The sequence below is a fragment of the Grus americana genome, chromosome 1 (assembly GCF_028858705.1).
Source record: "Grus americana isolate bGruAme1 chromosome 1, bGruAme1.mat, whole genome shotgun sequence".
In the NCBI taxonomy this organism is placed as follows: Eukaryota; Metazoa; Chordata; class Aves; order Gruiformes; family Gruidae; genus Grus; species Grus americana.
Genome location: NC_072852.1, coordinates 79,987,534 through 80,008,117, shown reverse-complemented (window position 1 = coordinate 80,008,117; position 20,584 = coordinate 79,987,534). Strand labels below are relative to the sequence as shown.

At 38.3% G+C, this 20,584-nt stretch overlaps 1 long non-coding RNA gene across 1 annotated transcript; it reads left to right on the top strand.

The window, feature by feature from the left end:
* The first annotated feature begins 325 nt into the window (after positions 1 to 325).
* Positions 326 to 14,898, top strand: LOC129213283 (uncharacterized). The gene is made up of 2 exons (XR_008579407.1): positions 326 to 1,373; positions 5,171 to 14,898. It is a non-coding gene; the product is annotated as an uncharacterized LOC129213283 (long non-coding RNA).
* The last annotated feature ends 5,686 nt before the right edge of the window (positions 14,899 to 20,584 follow it).

Sequence of the window (20,584 nt, the reverse complement as noted above, 5' to 3'; positions counted from 1 at the left end):
CCGCAATGAACCAAGCGCCCTGCCACGCAGCGACACCCGCCCCGGCCCCCCCGGGCGGCCGCCCCCCGCTCTCCGGCCGGGCAGCCCGGGGGTGGGGGGAAGGACCCGGGGGAGAAATGGAGCAACGGGGAGGAAAGGCGCTGCGCTGGAATGTAAATGCACCCACGCTATGGCAATATGCTTGGCAGTGCAGTGCGGTGCGGCTAATGAAGCTTTTAATTGGGGGGGGGGGGGGGGAGGAGGAGGAAGGTCCTACGGAAATATCTTCCGGGATTCAAACGAAGAGATCAGGGCTCCTCTTTATATTTACACATACCTAGACGACTCTCTGTAGCAAAGCAGTCCACGAGGACCACGAAACTGCAGCACCAAAAAAACCCAACCAAAAAAAAAAAAACCCTAAAACCCCACAGAGCTGAAAATGGATATTTGAAAAAGAAAATATGTGACAAAAAAACTTGGTGATTTTGTTTTCTCATGCCCTTACTTCTAAACCAGCTGCACAGCCAAGCTCAGGCTGCTTGGCCCTTCTAACTCTCTTGGCACCGAGTCAAAAGCTGATAAGCATTTGGGCGAGACAGCTCAACTGCTGTGCTGGAAGAAAAACAGCTGCCATGATTGCTGTTTGATTGAGAGCGCTTACACACACTCACAAAAAAACATATCGGACTGCAAAGACGGGCCACAAATGCCTGAGGATTCAGCTTCAGAGGATCAACACACATTTCCTTTAAAAAAAAAAAAAGTTTTATATAGTTTCTCCTCCATTTCCCCTCCCCTTTTTAAAGAAAACGTACTGCGTCGACTTGCTTTTCTTCTCCCCATCCCCCTCCATAACCTCAAGCAAACTCAAGGAATTGTGCCAAAAGTCCCGTTGCTAGTTACCAAGTGCATTTTTTTAAACGTCCCTTTGATACTTCTTTCCCTCGTGCTTGCCATGGAATATGCAAGCAAGATAATCTTTCCATTACTTACAAGAAGTAATTAAAAAAAGAAAAAAGAACTTCTATCTCAAGGCTCCTTTCTCTTTTTCTCTCCAAAGGGGCAAAAGGAGGGAAGCAAGGGGGAGAAGGATATTTTTTCTCTTCGCCGAGTCCAACATTTGGCTTTTTCCATTTGTGGCGGATCACTGTAACGCTATTGTAAAACAACTTCCTGCCCCTTTTGGCTCACGTTCCAGAAGCTGCTAGGCTAAGTTCATAGCACAAACTTTTTTCCCCCTTGCCGAAGAAGAGAGACAAAAAAAAATTCCCTGCAAATTATTTTCCCCCTTTTCTGGCTAATGGACTCACAAGGTGAATTTATTGCAGCTCTTTAAGAATGTTACACAAGAGACGTCGGTATCCCAGCCGGATAATTCATAAGCTGAAAAGGTGGGGTCATTATAAATATATGTCTGTCTGTGTCTGTGTGTGCCTGCATTTTAATTTTGTAATTTTGAATTGTAAGTCTTAATACCATCAGGTGGATAATGAGCTAAGCTGCTTCATCTGTTGTACTAATTTGTATATCTATCATAGCACAGATCATTGGCTTAGTATATACAGCCTCCTACTTTCCAATTGCTTTTGTACTCTAAGGTGACCCGCATCTCTCCTGTCTTCCTCCCCTCCTCTAAATGCTCAGGCTGATGAAAATACCCACCGAAAGCTTCTAAACCCTCCCTGCTAGAAACTGGAGATGTTGCAGTCTCTCTGCTAGAAGCCAAAAAGGAGAAAAGAAGGCCTCCACAACTTGCTCTCTCACGATCTCCCTCTCGCTCCCTCTGTTTCTCTCATAGCAACAGCATTTCTTGGTACGCCTGCTTTGGCATACATCAGCATTTCTACCCGTCCAAGTGTCCTTTTGCGTCACATCTCGCCATTTCACTCAACCAATGAAATCTCCTTGTTGCAAGAAAAATATATAGACTTTTTCTGTTATTGGTATATTCAAAAAAAATTTTTATGTGCCTTCCTAACAAAAAACGTTGTCAAGCATTTGATTTGCCCTACATGGAGGGGGGAGGAGGGGGAAGAAAAAAAAAAAAAAGGAGACTGTACAGGATTCAACCTTGAAGAGTCTTCTTTGTGGAAAATATGTTACCATAAGAAAAAAGGGATTACATGGTTACTTAAGGAAAGTCATAGTTGTCCCTCTCATTTAATATTTATTTTGCTTACGCTATCATTGCTTTCCTGATGTACTTTTTAAACAGCTAGGCAGTTTCAAGTATTTGGGAAAGTCAATCCCATGTGTTTCTAAGACTTTGTAAGCCATTCCTCAAGATAAAAGATATTAATTGATATTTTAGTCCTCTAAATAGCAATCAAGAGGTGATAGAAAAAATCCAATGGAAAAAGAAAATAGGTAGATGTGAGTTTCTATCCCTTGCAACTCTTAGATCCCATCCAAAGACGCTACTCTCCAACCTCCTGCTTAAAAACGCACTATCCTGCGAAATGGAGCAGAGGTCTTTAGAGTCACAGCTTTTTTTTCCAAGATGCATTTCCTTCTTACATAAACTCACATGATTTTTAAAAATGCAATACTTAAATGATCAGCTCTGGTAATGATAGTGGCAAAGACTTAATACTATTTACAATATATTATAGCTTGTAATGCAGCCATTCCAAGGGCTGTAGGTACTCTGCCTAACTATTAAGACTGGCAAAACCAAGCCCTACCACGTACAGTATATACTGTATTTGATGGAACATACTTTTACCTATACATCATGAAGTATATGGAAACCCATCTCATTGTTTTCAAGCCTGACTTTAATCACATTTGCTTTATTAAAATGCACAATATTAGAAAGCCAAGACTGGAAAGTATAAGGTGGCACATGTGGGTTTCTCGGAACTGACTGGTTGTGCCACAGCTCGAACAACTCCTGCAGTGGTGTATTTAGGGAACCTCTGTTACACGTTTTTATCAAGCCTGAAATCTGAAGAAAATGCTCAACCACTGAGCGTTCTCAGGAGAATAAACATTTCTTTTGTAAGCCAAATATATGTTTTATGGTTTACCCTTACCAACCTTCTTTTTTTTTTTTTAATGGTGTGAAGCCACAAAATGTTTTTAAGATTTATTTTTAGGAAGTTATAGTAAAAGCATACTAGAGATTATCAAGACATAGCTGACAAGATATTTAAACAGTAACTTTCCCACAAATTTTTATTTTGGTAAAATAACACCCAGTAATTCTGACCTCTTCTAATAACTTTGGTATCTATTACTTACAGCCTGTGGATGCAGAGGATGTGTATGCATAAATTCTGGGTGGTTAAAAAGTAAAAGCAAGCTAAATTTCTGGGTAACAGACTTAGCAGCAGACAACCATAATGTCCAGCTGAAACTCTTGTAATTTTTGTTTTAAAATAATGGCACAATATTCGTGATAGTATTTATTTTCTCAGAACATGCACATATGAGAATGTTAACCCTCCACGGGGGGGGGGGGGGAAGATTATATGTGATAGTGCATTCAACAACTTTTAATGCCAATGTAATGTAAAAGAGCTGGTTTTTAGGGAAGGATCAGACTCAAGTATAGGAATAACTTCGGTGATAGTGTTTTACTTGCATTTAATTGGTTTTCTGAATGACTTTCCCCCTTTTTTCTCAGACACTATTTTTTGCTCCTTATAAGTTTTGTACTCTCTGTATAAAAATACAGATCTCCTTGTTCTTTATTCTCCATACCTACCCCTTCCTTTCTCACTTTTTGTATAAATGTGGAAACAGCTGAGTGCCATCTCTGCTTTTGCCTGTCTCATAACTGGGAGAATTCTGGTGCATTTGGAGGGTTAAAAGTACATCGCCTTTGGACAATTATGGCTCAGATTCATTCACTGAAAGTTATCCTTCTTCAAGGAGATATATGCATGCACTATATCTGTCACCGCGGTTGTAAAATAAGATTGAAAAGTCATCTAACTTTAGGTTACCGCGGTGCTAAAAAAATAAGGATTCAGGAAAGAGGAAAACAATTACGTGAAGTCCAACTTGTAAGCTTCACTTAATAGAAATGGCATTCCAAAAAGGGAAGTGGAGGAATTATTTTAAGATTCATCATGCCTGAATAAATTCAAATTATGTAAATAGTCATAAGCCAATATTTTCACACCGCAGTTTATACTATTACATAATTTTACAACCTCTTTCTCTCTCCTTATCACAAGTCCTGTCTATTGGAAACTCATTATAGATACCCCTGCTCTACACTAATTAATTTGCTTATATTTTAACTCACAGTGGTATCTCTTGTTCTTTCATCTGTTTTGTGTGATACAGACATCAACACTAAGGTCAGCTCTAAAGAGATTCGTGATTTCATTTTCAATATGGTTTGGTTTCTAATCTAACGACCTCCAGAAATGTTTAATAAAAAAATGACTAGGTACATGATTTTTTACAAAAATAATCCAATCAAACATCATATTTCTTTTTTAGGATTAAGCTATCCAGAAAAGTGTAAATTCACTTTTTTTGATTTTTTTTTAATCATATCATTCCAGTATATGTTATTTAAAAAAATTACCAAGAATAGCTTAACATTTAGAGAGCTTTTCTTTTTAAAGACACTCTCCAGGGATTAAAAAAAAATTTTTTTTAAAAAATAAAAGCAAAGCAGTCTTGTCCATGGTTCCCTACAGGGACCAAAGGTGCTCTGTGTGATTATAGCTGGTGTACACTTCATAGAAAGGACAGTAATTACACATTGTACAGGTTATTTGGGAAAGTTCTATTCTGCTGTTGAATAACTCACATTAATTCCAATGGATCAGTGCTGTATTAAATTATGTGGAAAAACACTTAAATACCAAATAAAAACAATTTTGAAGTAAGTGGTCCCGCACTGTAAAGGCAAGCTAAACAAGGATACAGTTCCACATTTTTCCCTTCAAAACATAATGAAGCATTTTGCAAAAACACTTCCTTTAGTACACTGATTTTTAACAGTAATGTTTTATAGCAAACTTGGCATTAAACTGGTATCAACACAAATGAAACTCTGGCAGTAGGACAAGTGTTTTGGTTGTTTTGGGGTTTTTTGTGGTTTGTTTTTTTTTTTTTTTTTAAGAAAGGAGGCATTAAACAGTGCATTGCATTAGCAGTTTTTTTTAAGGGTGTTACCGACACAATTTTGTTTATTTTGCAACTATTTTCTTTTTTTACTGTACAGAGTTATACACTTGAAACTGGTGGAATTAATATTTTGCTATATAGCATGCTTAATGATGAAAACTGACATCAGCAGCAGCAAATCAAAGCCGAAGACAAGATTTTATTTACTGGCTTCTACTTATTTATCATAAATATGCTACAAAGTTCCTAGAAGCTAACTGAACTGCAAATCCATATCCTGGAAATCAAGCAATGGCACAGTCACATTTAATTGTATGGCCAGATAAGCAGCAAGCTCCTCAGCTGTAAACCACAATTTTATTTTACTGAAAACGTAACTAAACTTTACAGTACAGCCACTTTCCCTTGGCACTGTTAATTCCTGCTCTGACAGACTGTAATTTATTCTTCACGCTGAGAGCAGACAATACAGCTCCACGCTCTAGATCACCCTCTCTTGTTTTTTCCTGCTAGCCCACGCCACGCCGCTCCCCCCGCCCGGCCCGGCCCGGCCCGCCGCCCGACGCAGGTGGTGGTGCCGCCGCCCCGGCCCCGCTCCTACCGGGTGCAGGTGAGCGGCTGCCCCGCCGGCCTCCGTCCTCCCTACTCGAGGCAGCACCTTTTCAGTTCCTGGCTGCAGCAGCAGCAGCAGCAGCAGCCATCAGCTCGCTGAACGGCCAGGAAGGGTCAAAACTGTTTCCTAATGAGCACAGCAAAAGCTGCAGCTTTCTTCCCCAGCAGCACTTCTACCTCTGCCTAGAGCCAGGGGGGCGGCACTCACCCCGGGAAACGCCGCGGTTCCCGTGCCAAGTTCCCAAGCTGGAAATATTAACAGATTTCTACCATCCGATACTCCTGTACCTTCAGCACTGACTGGCATTTCTAGTTCTCCTGCGGTAAAGACTCTGGCCTGGCAATACTCTTCTCCTGGTATCACTAGCAGCACAGAGTTAAAACAAGCTGTTGGATTTTAAAACACAGCCCTCCGTTTATTTAAGTGGACGTGTCTCCTTAAAATCGGATGCCCTGCACAACTAGTGACTGAAGGGGGAAAAAAGTGAGATAATTAAAAAAAAAAAACCCAGAAAACACAAAACCCACAAAGAAGAAAAAGAAAGATAAACACGTTGTAAAAAAAAAAAAGTTAATTTTTAGAGAACAATAAGCTGCAAAAAGTAAGCACATGTACATGATGAAATCTGTAATGCAAACTGAAAATTTCTTAAGTCTAAAAGGGGATTAAAATACCTTTATATTGTAAATGACTGAAAGGCTTTTAAACTAGCCAAAAGTTGTTCAGCGACCAAGTTCTGTGATACTAAGAATTTCTATTTTTTGATTATGATAGAGTGCTACGATCCTGAGCAAAGTGGATTGTAGTGTGAACAACAATGACATATAACAGAAATTCCTTAGTGGTTTTTTGGTAGTGAAATGTTAGTAAAGATGAAAATTATGCATAAATTGCAAGAAAATAAAAAGGGATGTCCATAATGGTAACATATTCATTGCATAGTTGCAATTATTTAGTACGCAGAGACACTTAATCCAAAATGGTTGTAGAGACAGAATTCACAGGGATGCAATCTGTTTGAGCTGAATATTAGTATCATATCTATTTTATGTAGCCAACTTCAGTTTTACAGTTCAAGCTAATATTTCTCTTTAGCCCATTAAAACTAAAATATATGGTACATAAGGTGCATCTTAGATTCATCTATCTTGGGTCTCTAAAATATCACTGGAATGTCAAACTGTAACGGCATATATTGGCACCAGTAAATTTAAATCCCTCGTCTTGAAAAAAAAAATAAATCTTAACATGAACAATATTGACACATTGTTATTATCATAAAATAGAATGTTGAGAGAGTAATAATCCTATTGCAAGTATTCATATATTTATCTGGACAGATAATACAGGTTTCTACATTTTTTATGTCAGTTGCAGGTCTAAATGATAGTTGTGAAAAAAGAACACCATCTTCTGCTCAGTACTTCATAAAATTTGTGTTCCATGAAGTGTCTTCCTGGGAATCATTTGGGGTTTTTCTTCCCGTCTGTCATGTTAAACTTAGTAAAGTTGTCACACTCGCATTACTAAATTTCTTACATTTTGAAGGCCTGTCTAAATTTACATATTCAGCTTTAACAGTATTCTGCTACTTTTCAGTTTTAGTAAACAAAATGTCACACACACATGTGATTCTGTATTTCCTTTGTCCAGAAAGACGTATTCCCACAGAGACACGTTTAAGCATTCCATGATCTATACACACACGTTTGACAAAAATACCAGAATATACAGAAAGGATGTTAGAAAATGGTAGGGACAACTGCCCCACTCCCGGACACGGACCGTGAAGGAGGCACGGCAGTAGAAGTTCAAACGCCTCCACTATGAGCAGCTGCAGCGGTGGAGTGACGGCTCTGGGACGCCAAAGCAGATGCGGCAGCAGCAAGGCCTCAACTCAGAGCATCACGCTCTGAAAGGAACCCTTTCTGTTCATATAGAGCCACCTATACATTATATTACCTTTATGTTACATGGCATGTAATACGGGTTTTTAAAAAAAGAGGGCCATTTCGGTGTTGCCAGCAAACCAGAAGTTTCTTGCAAAAAATCTTTTGTTATAATTTTAAAAGATAAATCAGCACCTATGCAGATTAGATGTGAGCTATCATTTAATAAAGGTTATTTTAATGAAGTTTATTACAATCTGACAAAACCAATACAAACACTCTTATAAAGAAAACATTCAATGGAGTTTTTACTATGCCATCTACACTAATAAAGTCCAATACGAATGATAACACTGGCATCACCAAAAAAAAAAGGGGGGGGGGGGGGCAGAACTGTGAAAAGCTGCTTCCAGACTTAATTCAGTGAACTATGTTTTTCAGTTGTTTAAAAACACTTCCTTTTCAGAATACTGAAAATTCCCAGTGGATATCAGTGACTAATCCACAGAAATTTCAAGTTTCAAATTTAACCATTTTTTCCTAGGGCATAAATATATTTTACCGGAGATTTTAGATGGATGATAAAAGCATTGAAATGTTAAAAGGTCAATTCTTAACTTTTTCTGGGACTATAAATTTATCAACAGAAATGTAATGCAATGAATTTTTCTTGGTCCACCAAAAATTTCAAGAAAACTGCACCGTGTTTTTTCTAGTCCAAACAAGTAACTTAATAAGAAAATTGTGCAGGAAAAGAAAAAAAAAAGACACAGAGACTTTTTGCCTGTTGGCAACAGGACAGTGAGACTTGGTTCAAAATAGAGAACTCTCCCTGACTCAATTAGAAATACATCTGGTTTTCAAAAACTTTTGAAGCCAAATACCAAAATCAAAGTTGTCATCTAAAGCCCATATTACTTCCATCATTTATTTGTAAGAAAATTAAACAATTCTCCATTCCCCCCAACAACCGTTTTAACAAAATCACATACTTCATCTCCTCTGCATGCGTGTGTCCACACACATGCACATGTGCTGTGTGCAATATGGTAGACCTACACACGAGACAGGTATATATGCGTATATATGCATTTATGGTCTCGTTACAACAGCCCAGGAAGTATGAATATTATTAGAGTAGGTAATACCCAGTTTACAAAATATGGCTCAATAGAAATCACAATATTTTAATAATGCAGCCTAAAGATTACTAACAAGGGTTACATCTTAATTGTAACAGGAAAAACATAGAAGACGTGCTTCAGGACTGATTTTTTTCTAGCTATACAAATAAACATCATTTAAAAACATTAATATTTCTAAAATATAAAGAACTATACAAAAGAAGTTGATAATAACAGCACTACATCAGCAGTAATTTTATCCCTTCAACATTATCGTAACAACTCATCACTACATTCAGAGAACACGTACAACTAACTGCTCCGTGACTACTCGAATGCAAGACCTACTCCTGAAACACTTAGAGAGACTGACATAAAGATCAGGGATTTTGTCTAATAAAGCACTGCACACGTACACCGAAATGTTGTTCCAGCACTCAGCTGGCAGTGCTCTGAGTTTTCAGCACAGAGGCGAAAGCAAAATAGATACTTAAGATTCATTGTGGGGACTCACAAAACACAATTTTGCTTTAATGCTGTACTTACACACAAGCTCGTATAGCAAATGGGTATCCCCATACATACAGGGGAAGCTTTTTATAGGAATATCAGATTTACTGTATTATTGTTCAGCTTTTACTGGCCAGCTAATGGCCAAAACCTTAATCAGTCTAAGAAATTTATTGGAAAACGATCGGAAAAGGCCATTTTGTGCTGGAACGACAATGTTATTCCAGCTTTCGTCTTTGCTTTTCCCTAACAGGGAACGCCATTTTGAGGCTGTCATGCATTTTTCTTTCCCAAGCGGATAATGCCAGTGGAAAACATGAGGATGGTATCCTTGTATCATAGAAAAATGTAGCAATGCAGTTTCACAGAGAAGTAACATTTTTATTTTTACAGGTGCAACTGAAGTCTGTCTTGTATTTTCTGCTCAATTATTAATTTAAAAACCATACACACATAAGTGTATGATATGCAGCTATCTGTATCCATTTAGCATTTTGAAACTTTCACATATTTCTTTTTTATTCAAGTATTCAATGGAAAGAGGCAGAAGAAGAGATTTTACCAGAAGACAAATCAGGCAAATAAGCATTTACTTCAAATGAATTTTGCTGAGTTACAGTGGGCCTAAATATATATCCGGCAGTCCAGTGTTTAGAAAAATCTTTATTTTCAAAAAGTGAAGAATAGACTCAGTAATTTCCATAGTGCATCTAAAGCCTGACCAAACCCATGTTCTGTAAGACTAGTTTTTAATTTTTTCATTTTTTTCTCTCCTTAGATAAACTGATATATTGCAAATCATTATCCAAAGGATCAAGGAAATCAACAGAGAAATAGAAATGGCTTAATACTAAAGGCGGAATAGACAGGTGTACAACAGTTGCTTAACAGAGGAGGCTGTTAAATATGAATGGTTCTTCCTTAGTTTTCACTGCAGGGGTCCTATTTGGAAACAATTTTGATAAAGCAAATTTAGAAAAATAATACAGGAGTTCATATTTCTAATTTCAGTAACATCTTTGTCTAGGAAATGAGAAAAGCCTTAACCACCATTAAGCTTTACCAGGTACACTAGCCGGAGAAATCACTGCCAGAAAGAGTAACGCTGAAAAATCAAGTTCATCCGGTAAAATAGACTATTCTCTGCCCATTCTATTAATCCAAACTTTGCCAGAGATAAATCTTTTCTTTTAAACAGTAAAACAAAAAACCAAAACAAACAAACAAAAGTCCTGGGAGTTCTGAATCAGGGACATCCAAAGCAAAAAATCTCCAAAAGGCCTTACTTAATAAGAAGCTTTTAGAAGAGGCCCTTCTACTACCACATCTTAGATTATCATATTGCGTGTTGAAATACTTGACGTGCACTCAGAAAAATTAGTTTTCCTTTCAAGCAAACACTTACTATATTTATTGTAAGGTTCCAATATCTTTTCGAAGAAAAAAATATTTTAAAATTTTAATATTGGCTGAGCATTTTCTTCTTTTTTTCCCTCCCCCTCTAAGCAGCGGTCCACATTTTAAAATGCTCTTACAGCTCATCACCTCCAAACAAAGCACAACTGTATCAGTGCTTTAAGGAAAAACAAAACAAAAAAAAAAAAGGAACACAACTGACATTGCCTTGACACTCTGCAGATAACAGAAACACAATACTACTACTGAAGAACACATGGTGAAAGGGGAGAGATCTTGTATTTTCATTACTAAACATACTAATTATAACTAATTAACACAAGTGAGGAATAACCTGACAGTATTATTTTTATTGGATAACAAGTATAGAAAATATATCTTTCCTCTCTGGCTTCCATGAAAATCTAAAGCTAATGGACTTTGGGAATTTCAAGTAACGAATAAAGGACACAGAATTGCTGTAGTCAGCATCACTTGCTGCTCACGTACTAACTCTCTGCTGTTCGCATTTGGCTCAGCTTTGAATGCAAGTTTTCATTAAAGGAGAATGATGTTTGAGTTACTTGCCCACTTCTTATATTCAAATAGCTTATTTTGCTGCATTACAGAATGTACTTTTAAATCTAAGAGTAGGTGATTGGAAGTGTTTAAATAATACAACTTCAAGAAAAGTAAGAGAAAGACGTAACATTTTACTTTAAATGAGTGGAATGCAAAGAAAACAAATTAAAGTGAGGAAAGAGAAAGAAAAAGAGAAAAAGAGAGAAAGAAAAAATTTTGCTGTCTTACACGTAAGAGAGCTACAGTATTCTAGATCAGGCAAATCTGTATTACAGCACATCATCTGAAGGAGGAAAAAAAGAAAAAAGAAAAGGCTTGGAAGTCTGCAACAGTTAAACAAAGTGGCATACTCCCTTCTCAGAGAGAAGAGTCTAGTACAGCAGGCAAGTCTGTGTACCAAATGCAGCCGCACCATCACAGGCTCTCTGCCCAGCCCTGCCCTATGCCTTGGAAAAGCCTCAGGAGAAGGATGCTCTGGGCAAGGCGGAGGCACTGGGGATCTCCTGCCCATGCACTCCTGCCGCCCCCCAGGCAGGATTGAGCCACCTCCGGCGTGGTTAAGCCTCCCACAAGGGTGGGCTGAACACGAGAGGTGCCCACAACTGTACAGAAGACACTGACTGAGAAGCATCTGTTGGATAGCTTACCACTTATTACTACAGCAGTCTAAAAGGAGGCAAAAGAAGCACAACTGCAACCAGCACAGCAGCTAGCATTTGCAGGATTGTACCCTAAACCAGCAGTTGCATCAGGTGAACCCACCCTGCACTCCTTCATGCCAATATGTTAGGGTCTTCCAGGGATTTATAGTGGTATAAAACATGAAAAAACAACCTGGTAAGCTCAGAAATACCCAAGTCTGAGAGCTAAAATTTACAGTCATACACATTTTTACCTTGATCCTATTCACGTCGACAGCCACTGAAGCCTCGAAGCTTACCATCGTAGTATTACTTATTTTTGCAATGACAACATTATAAGCTCCCCTCAATACACACACACAGCCCTTGTGCTCAGTTTTAACCCTGCTGTGTTTTACACAACTTGGCTGTCATCAGCAATTAAGGGCTTTTTCTTTTTTTTTTTAAATGGAAAAAAATACGGAAAAGCAGTAGTTTGACTGCAGATATATGTTTACAGTTTAATTATTTTATGGTGTATCATTGTATTTCTGTATTTTATTGCTGAGCAAAGAACAGCATATAGATGAAAAATAACCAACATCTTTCAGTGAAAGGTAATGGTTTTCGATATGTGAGTCTTCCAGATAATTTATCTCAGCTTCCATGTTTATATATGCTCCCTGCTCACAGCAACTAAAAAGGAGATGCATCATATTCTGCCACCAGTTACTTCTGAAGCCAAAAAGAAAAATCTGCATTTTTGCATAAAATTAGTGATAAATATGAGAAATTCAGAGTTCACTTTGGCTTAGTACTCCACACTCACCATGCTCGGCTTTGCAGGGCCCTGTATGCGTGCGTGCGTGCATTTACTTGGTGCAACACAAAGAAAGTGTTATGAAAAAGGTGATGAATACAATCTGCTGGGACACAGCATCACATTTCCTTACAGGCTGAGGAACAAAGCTTATTTTGAGACCTCAGAGGCCCAAGTTTAATGCTGCAATTGCCATGCGGTTTCTCGCTTTCTTTTCAGAGAAAAATTCTCTAATTTTCACTATCTAATGCTTCTTCATTTGGGACAGTCCAGTGAGGGGGGAAAAAAAAGTTTAAAGGCTGAAGACAGAGAAATTGAATTACTGGCAGCACAGGGGGAAGACCTAAGCAATATATTTAGTTCAACGAGGGATTAAGCGCCACAGCCATCGGTAAGTAAAGAGCTAATACGTGCCCTTTGAAACAGTTTGACTTTTACTCTCGCCGTGACTGCTGCACACTTGGAGGCTGGGGTGAAGCAAACCTGATACTCTGCCATTCTCTGCCAGCACGTGCCTAAATTAGTTCTCCATTTTGTGGTGGCCCTCCGAGAGCAATTCCCATTGAGAAGTGAACAAAGGCCGCGACCCCGGGGTCAGAGTGTAATGCAGGAAGCATGACCTCCCCTTTGTTCAGAACAGCACTGTTTACTCTGCCTAAGTAAAGATCACCAATACATTAACTAAAGAGGATTAAAAAGGTCATATCCTTAGGGATGGAGCTCGCGCAAGTGGCAACTCTCTTCAGTCACTAAATCATTTCACTTCCCCTGTACACCCCTTCAAAACAGAGACACCTTCAGCTGCCAAGGCTCAATGGCACATTCTTTCCAGAGCAAAAGTCCGTACAAACTTCGTGTGGTCTTCCTTCTAAAACCAGGTTAACTTCTGCACAGCTAGCCAGCTCTTTTGAAGTTATTTTTGAAGTTATAAAAATATTTCAAGTGAAAACTACCACCCCAATACAAATTTTTTTTCTTTTAGATCTCCTTTTGAAAAGTTATAAAGTTGATTGATAAAATTGTTTAGGTCTTAAAATGGTTATTAAAAAGTGTAAACTTTTGTAGCTATCATCAATGTGAACCTTAAAATATCCTGTAGATAGGCAGAAAAGTTGCCTGTTGCTATAGACTATTGCCAACTCCAGGATGGTTCACTTGCAAAAAAGAAAACAAGGAGAATAAAGTGAAAATATGCTGCCTATGAGAATTCATGTATGCTGATAGCTAGGCTTAATCAGGCTAAGTAAGCACTTCTTTGGCCGTTAAGCTTTCTGTTATCAACTTTTTTATAATATCTTAGAACATCATTATTAATATGAAATATGTTAACAGAAGCATCTCTTGAAACAGCTAAATTAATGCTGCACTGGTAACATACAGGAGGCAATGCAGCCAGTTAGACAGCATGCTGGACTGTCTCCTTTCCATTCTCGCCTCTAATCCACTGGCCTGCTGGATGATCCCAACTTTTGCTGTGTGCCTTGGTTCCTCATCTGTGGTGATATCGCTTGCTGGGATGCAGATGTTACCATCAGTTACTTGGCCAGGATGGGAGAAAAAGAGCATGTGGAAGGGAGTGGTCTAGACCAAGATATTATCCCCTCTCTACCCTCAGGCAGAAGCACTTCTGACGAAGCTGAACATCGCTAGAGGTTCCAGAAGACAGTAATAGGAATAAGGCCAGGCAGGGGGGCCAAGCTGATCAAAGTCTTTGGCGCAGAGAGCTCAGCACCACAGACGAACCCCACAGGGGCTAAATGCAGTTGAAAGCAGTAGCAGATCACCCATCATGCCAGTAACTTTGAAAGGAGGAGTGCCAAACTCCAAAACCCAAGGTCCTAGAGCAGCACAGCACAGGAGTTGACTGCATGGATTGCATGGGGGTGGGGGTGAGAGCGTGTCCTTCAATTCTCAGATACTTTATGCAAAATAGCTATTTTTGAATCCACAACAATACATGCAGCTTTCTAGTCTCTAGCAACATGAATTAATGCATAAAGTGTGGCAGGCTGAGGTCTTGTTATACCCAGCCTGCGTGCACACTGCTACCCTCTGCTCCTTCTCGTCTCCTTCTAGCCCTGCATCCCCAAGCATCAGGCAGTATGAGGAAGGAAGATTCTTTGCTCTCCTCTTCAGGACATTTGAGAAGTCACCTTCCTTATTTGCAGGCTTCTTCGTAGCAGGAAGCCATGCATTTCAAATGTTTTTTAAAAGGATCTGAACAGATAAATGAAATCAAGAATCAAATAAAAATAACATTACGTTTGTCTTATTACGTTCTCTCCGTTTGTGAAAAGAATCACTTCCTTCTTCACTCACCACTTCTGTTCCTTGCTCCTATGGTTTCTGATCTTTCCTCACCCCAGTAGGAAGAGAGGGAAACTTACTGTGATCAGGAAAACCAAAAGAAAGCCTTCTTAGCATACACGTCCCACTGGGGAGCACAGGGTTTAGCCCAGATGGCTCACAACACATTCCAACATGGCCAAGCATACAGAAGAAACTTCCAAACCATGTGTTTGCACCGTGATGGGTGGTATTCCCACTGCAGATGGGTGAAAGACTGGCACTCAGTATAACTTGCTTCTACCTTTTCTCACCTGTCCACTTTTATGCCTGGAACGACTGACTCTAATAATACCGGTTCCACTAATTGCTGGTCCCCGAAATCTATTATAAAAGCATTGGGCTTTTTATTATATACCAGGAGTCAAAGAAAAAACAGTGGAGTCAGAAAGCCTTGACAGAAAGCAAGTTTAGAAAAGCCTGTGTCCAGAGCAAAACAAGCACCTAGGGATAACCAAAAAAGTACAGCAGGTATAAGCTACCTGGAAATACAGTACCATATTGTCACGTCACATGTTTATCAGATCTCCCCACTGACTTCAATAGGAACACCCTGTTTTTATGCATGACAGATTATGCAGGCATAGCATATCCATCAGAAAAAAAAAAAAGGTAACAAAATCTCTAGACACAGAAGTAGGTGGATAAGGACAATCTGAGTACTGAAAAAAGCTTTGTAATGGGTTGAGGCAAAGAGGTACCTTCTCTGAAAAACAAAAGCACTGAACTGAACTAGAACAAAGAATATACTTAGAAAGTAGTATTTAAAAATGGAGATTAGGAGCACAAGGACTGAACCAAAGACATAAGGACAATTTATTGACATACATTAGAAGCAGGAAGACTGCACAACAATTGTCTGGCAAGTCTGAAATAGTACTGGGAAACAAAGGGAGTGAATAAAGACGAGGAAAAACACTGCAGAAAAGATAATGGCAGATTATGACCTTGAGATATTTAGTCATGCAAAAGAATAAACTCACCTGTTCTCACCCTGTATGACCATAGTAGCATTTCTTGTTAGCTAGGTTCCTGATCTGGGGTATATATTAAAAGAAAAAAAAAAAAAAAAAGGCAAAAAAGCGCTGTATACCCACTACGTCTTCCAGTGGAAACTCAAGCTTATACCTCCCTCCTAGTCTTTCATTTTCCAGTTCTCTTCCACCTTCACACCAGCGAACAGCACTCTCCCTCCAAGATGGGAAGCAAAAACCACACTCTAGAAAGCTATGGAATAAGATGTCCCTTCTCTTGAACAAGAAAACAGAGGAAACATGACTTTGTGACACAAAATTCTTGCACAGTCCATTTTTTTGGGGGGTGGGGCAATATTGACCCTACCTCGTATTCCTGGATACATCTCTCTATCTCCTGATGCCCAGAAATCCTGACAGGCTCAAAGGTGCCTTTTAGCTTAAAAAGAAGTTATCGGGCTTAATACAGGTGGAAAAATCAATGATATTGAAGTGATCAAATTGTGTCCTTTGGTCCCTCTAGACAGCAAATCCCACCAAACAATTCTTTTGCAAGTAAAGGGTGAAAGAACAGCAGATACCAAGCCAGAAAGTGCTGAAATAACTGGATAAATTAAAAGGCAAGCCATTCCGAGAGCTAGATACACATGCAGGAGTTCTGAAGCAGCTCAAGATTAGAGGTAGGGTTTCCTCCTATCAGGAATGAAAGGGTAGCATTCCTCAAAAATAGCCACAAATGATGATCCCGATTACATGCCAAGGAATTCTAGCATTTAGTAAACCGTCTGGAAGGCTACTTTAAAAGATTGTAACTTTTAATACCTAAGCAGAGATTACATAATGGAGAGAAAACCAACATTGCTAACATAATGAAAAATATGTCTTTTTTAATTTGGAGTGCCTCCACAGAAGAAATTATTATTTATTTGGCCTTTCAAAAGGGCTTTGATAATGTGACTCATAAAGACCATAAAGAAAACAGTAATCATGACTGGAAGTTGGAGTCATGATTAAAAAGGAGCTAAGTGGCCAAAAATAAAATGTAGGAATAAAAAGACATTTTAAGAAGAAAAAGGTTAATAGTTGTTGCATGCACACACCATGCTGGTATCAGCTTTTAACTTTAGTTAGTGGTCTGGAAAGATCAGCTGTAAAACAGAGTGGCAAAACTGACAAGTAAGGGGAATGCATCTGGGTTACTAAAGGGTTTAACAAAGTCGAGTGAATGTGAAACACCATAAGTTTTTTGGGTTTTGGGGTTTTTTTTTATAATTGCTAAGGAAATCATATTGCAATATTCTCAGCAAAGGGAAAAAGACCTGGGTGCCATCATAACGAAAGCTTTCACATATCTGCAGTAATGTCAAATAAGCCAAGTTTTACGATGCGTGCAAAAAACCCACAGAATATAGCATTGAAAAAATTACCTTTCTAACAGATATCTGCCAGGGAAATACCTTCACGGAGAATGCTATCTGCAGTTCTTTTTACCTTACCTCATTAAAACTACAGAAGTAACAGGAGTGCAAGGGCAGGTGACCAAAATGATTTGACTTACAAAAAGACTGCCATATACGAAGACAGAAAGTGATTAAACTATTTATGTTAGTGAGCACATAAGCAACAGGGAACGCAACAGAGATACATACTGTCAAAATCAGGAATTGTCGTCTGACTTTCTCACCTACTTCCAGTATTGAATGGGAGATTATTCAGTTAAATTAAATAAACAGTAAATTCAAACTATGGGAATATAGTACTTGACAAAGTGCAGGCTGAGCATGTGAAAATCAGTACCACAACCACAGTCCATCATTAAGGGACATCAGTGGGATTCTGAAAGAATACAGTTCTATTCATAGCCTACAAAAATAAAGTGTTAAATAGGATTGTTTGCTGGAAAGACCGTAAAGACCTTGCGCAAAGCCAGCATAAAGGCTTTGGCCAAGGGATCTAGCTGGCCCACTTTCTGACAAGGACAGGGTATTCCAAAAGGATCAAACGTTGGTTGTCTTCGCCCTCCGTTCTCTTACCAATCAACCCTTTGTAAGAACTGTCCGGGTAGACTTAGCATTCATTAGACTGTGGATCTGATCCAATGCAGTAATTTCTACTTTTAAATGTTTCCTATGGCCAAAAGCAATGGCAAAAAATAGACAAGTTCACTTTAACTAAAACGAAATCATTTGGCCTCTAAGCTAGCTACTGTGCCCGATATGATGCTATCAACGCACCAGCCAAACTTCACAAAAATACTTAAAACCACGTATGTTTATTTTGCCACCTGCTATTCCCCTCCCTGCAAATAATTAGCAAGAACCTGAATTATAAGATATTCTTTTACTATACAAATGTGTTTCCTTGTTTTATTATCTTTTTCCCCATCCACACATCATTACTTGCAAAAACCATTTAATAATTATAAGAGATTCCAAGATGTGTGTCAGATGCTGGGATACTGCCACTCGTATGGTGGTTTGCTACACTTAGCCTTCAGTCTTGTGGCTAACGATTCACCCAAACTCTGATAATACCTCACCACAACCCACATGCTGCTGCTCTTCAAAGGAAAACAAGGATATATAATTAAGAGATGATGAGCTTATATATAAGACAAGAGATGAGGGAGCAGATTCGGTAACCACACCTGTGAGTGGTTATACTACTGAAGAAGTTTCTTCAGCTCCATCTTCACTCACAGTACCAGCAAAACTCATACATTTTGAAAATAGATTTGCAGCAGCCACATTTCCAGCAGCAGAGGGAAAAAAAACACAACAGCTTTCACGTCAATTATACAGAATTACAATTGCAAATAAGCATTATTAAAAAATAGCCCTTTTTACAAATGTGGACAATGTCTTAAAAAATATATGAAGTTTTACTGGAAATACCATCAAAATCTCATCCCACAAGAACTGTTACCTGAAAACATTCCTAAAGTCTCATTCCAACCTTTTGTGATCCTGTAATTGCCATCATAATATAAAGCACTATAGATGAAAATTTCTATGTGTATATGTGCCAGTTTAGGGGCTAATGCTGCAGCATACTGCATGGAAATAAAAATCAAGAAGTGGGTATAGAGACATTCTGCAGTCTACAGGATCAGTCCCTTGTTGCATATTCAGAATAAACAAAACATCAAACCACTTTCCTTATTACTCTCTCAAGTTGGAACTAGTTTTTGTGGGTTTTGTCATGATTAGTGAAAGAGTTGAGAAATTCAGGGCAAAAGATGATGTGAATAAAGCCATCGAACTCAAGTAAGGACAACTGACCATCCTTCAGAAATATGCATTAAAAAGTAATAGGATTACATGCTTACTTTATTTCTGATTAAAAAATAAATATTTTTGTTTTACCTAAAAGAAGTCTTCATTTTGTCATGATGAAGGACCGCATCTCCAGAAGCTAGTGCCCATTTGCACGGCCAGATCCTTTCAGCAGCAACCACACCCTCCTCTTCCTCATTTTTTTCCACTGACCATGAAATACTTTCTAAGCCAGGCCCTGAAAAAAAAAAAAAAACCAAACCATTTTTAATGGATACCAGATACTACATTGCAGATTTAATTAGGCAGATTAGAAACAAATAAATATATTTGCACTCATATATTTGTATTTTCTGTTTCATTTCAAACAAATTTTGTAGGCCTGATTTGACTCTCTATTCCAATCACAGGAAACACCATTAAAATGTGTTCTGTATTGACAGCAGACTCAAGCCCTCTATCTCCTTTTAGAATTTAATATAAAACATTTTCCATTGGCACTGGAAAAATTCACAAATCAGAGGCTTTTCAGAGTATCTTCGGACAAGCCTGTGTATTTTGTAATAGTAACAGATGTCAACACAAGGCAAGCTTAGAAAGACGTTCCAGAGGTTGTCCCTTCAGTCCATGGGGTTCTATGGATTTGAAACTCTGGCAGATCTGTTTAACTCAGGCTTTATTTAAAAAAAAAAAAATTAAAAAGACATAGTATTTGAGTAGAACTTTCCCAGCTTATGTATCACTCATAACCTCACCCAGACGATCAAATAATTTGGATAACAGTATCTTTAGTACAGTTAATAATGATACTGCATAGCGACTATCACCCAAAATGTCCTTATTATATTTCAGATTTACAATTACATCAGATTATAGTTCAGATAATATAATTTATTTTATCAGTAATTCAGCAGTACATAGAACTATATGGAAATTGATTGTTGCTATAAACTGTTTTGCATATTGTATCATCTGCTGGCTTTAATTCATTATTTAAATGACACTGTAATTATACCACATTTCATATTCTATTTAACCAGAGAATATCGAACATGAATACAAAGTACTAAAACCAACTTTTTCCAGTATCTCAAAAAACACCCACTTATTTTCAAATAACCAGCTCCAGCATTCAACAGCAAAGCAAAAATACAGTGTTTAGGGTTCAGCGACTTAAGCTCAATTTTTTGCAAACAACTGCACAAAGATATCACCATTCAGCTATCATTAGGACTGTGAAATTAATATTAAAATAAGATGCTTGCTTATTTAAATTTTAGAACTAAATACGTAACCTGAATCCACAGCTTCATGCTATTATGCTTGCTGAAAGAGCAAGCTGATATTAAAATAAAAACTTTAA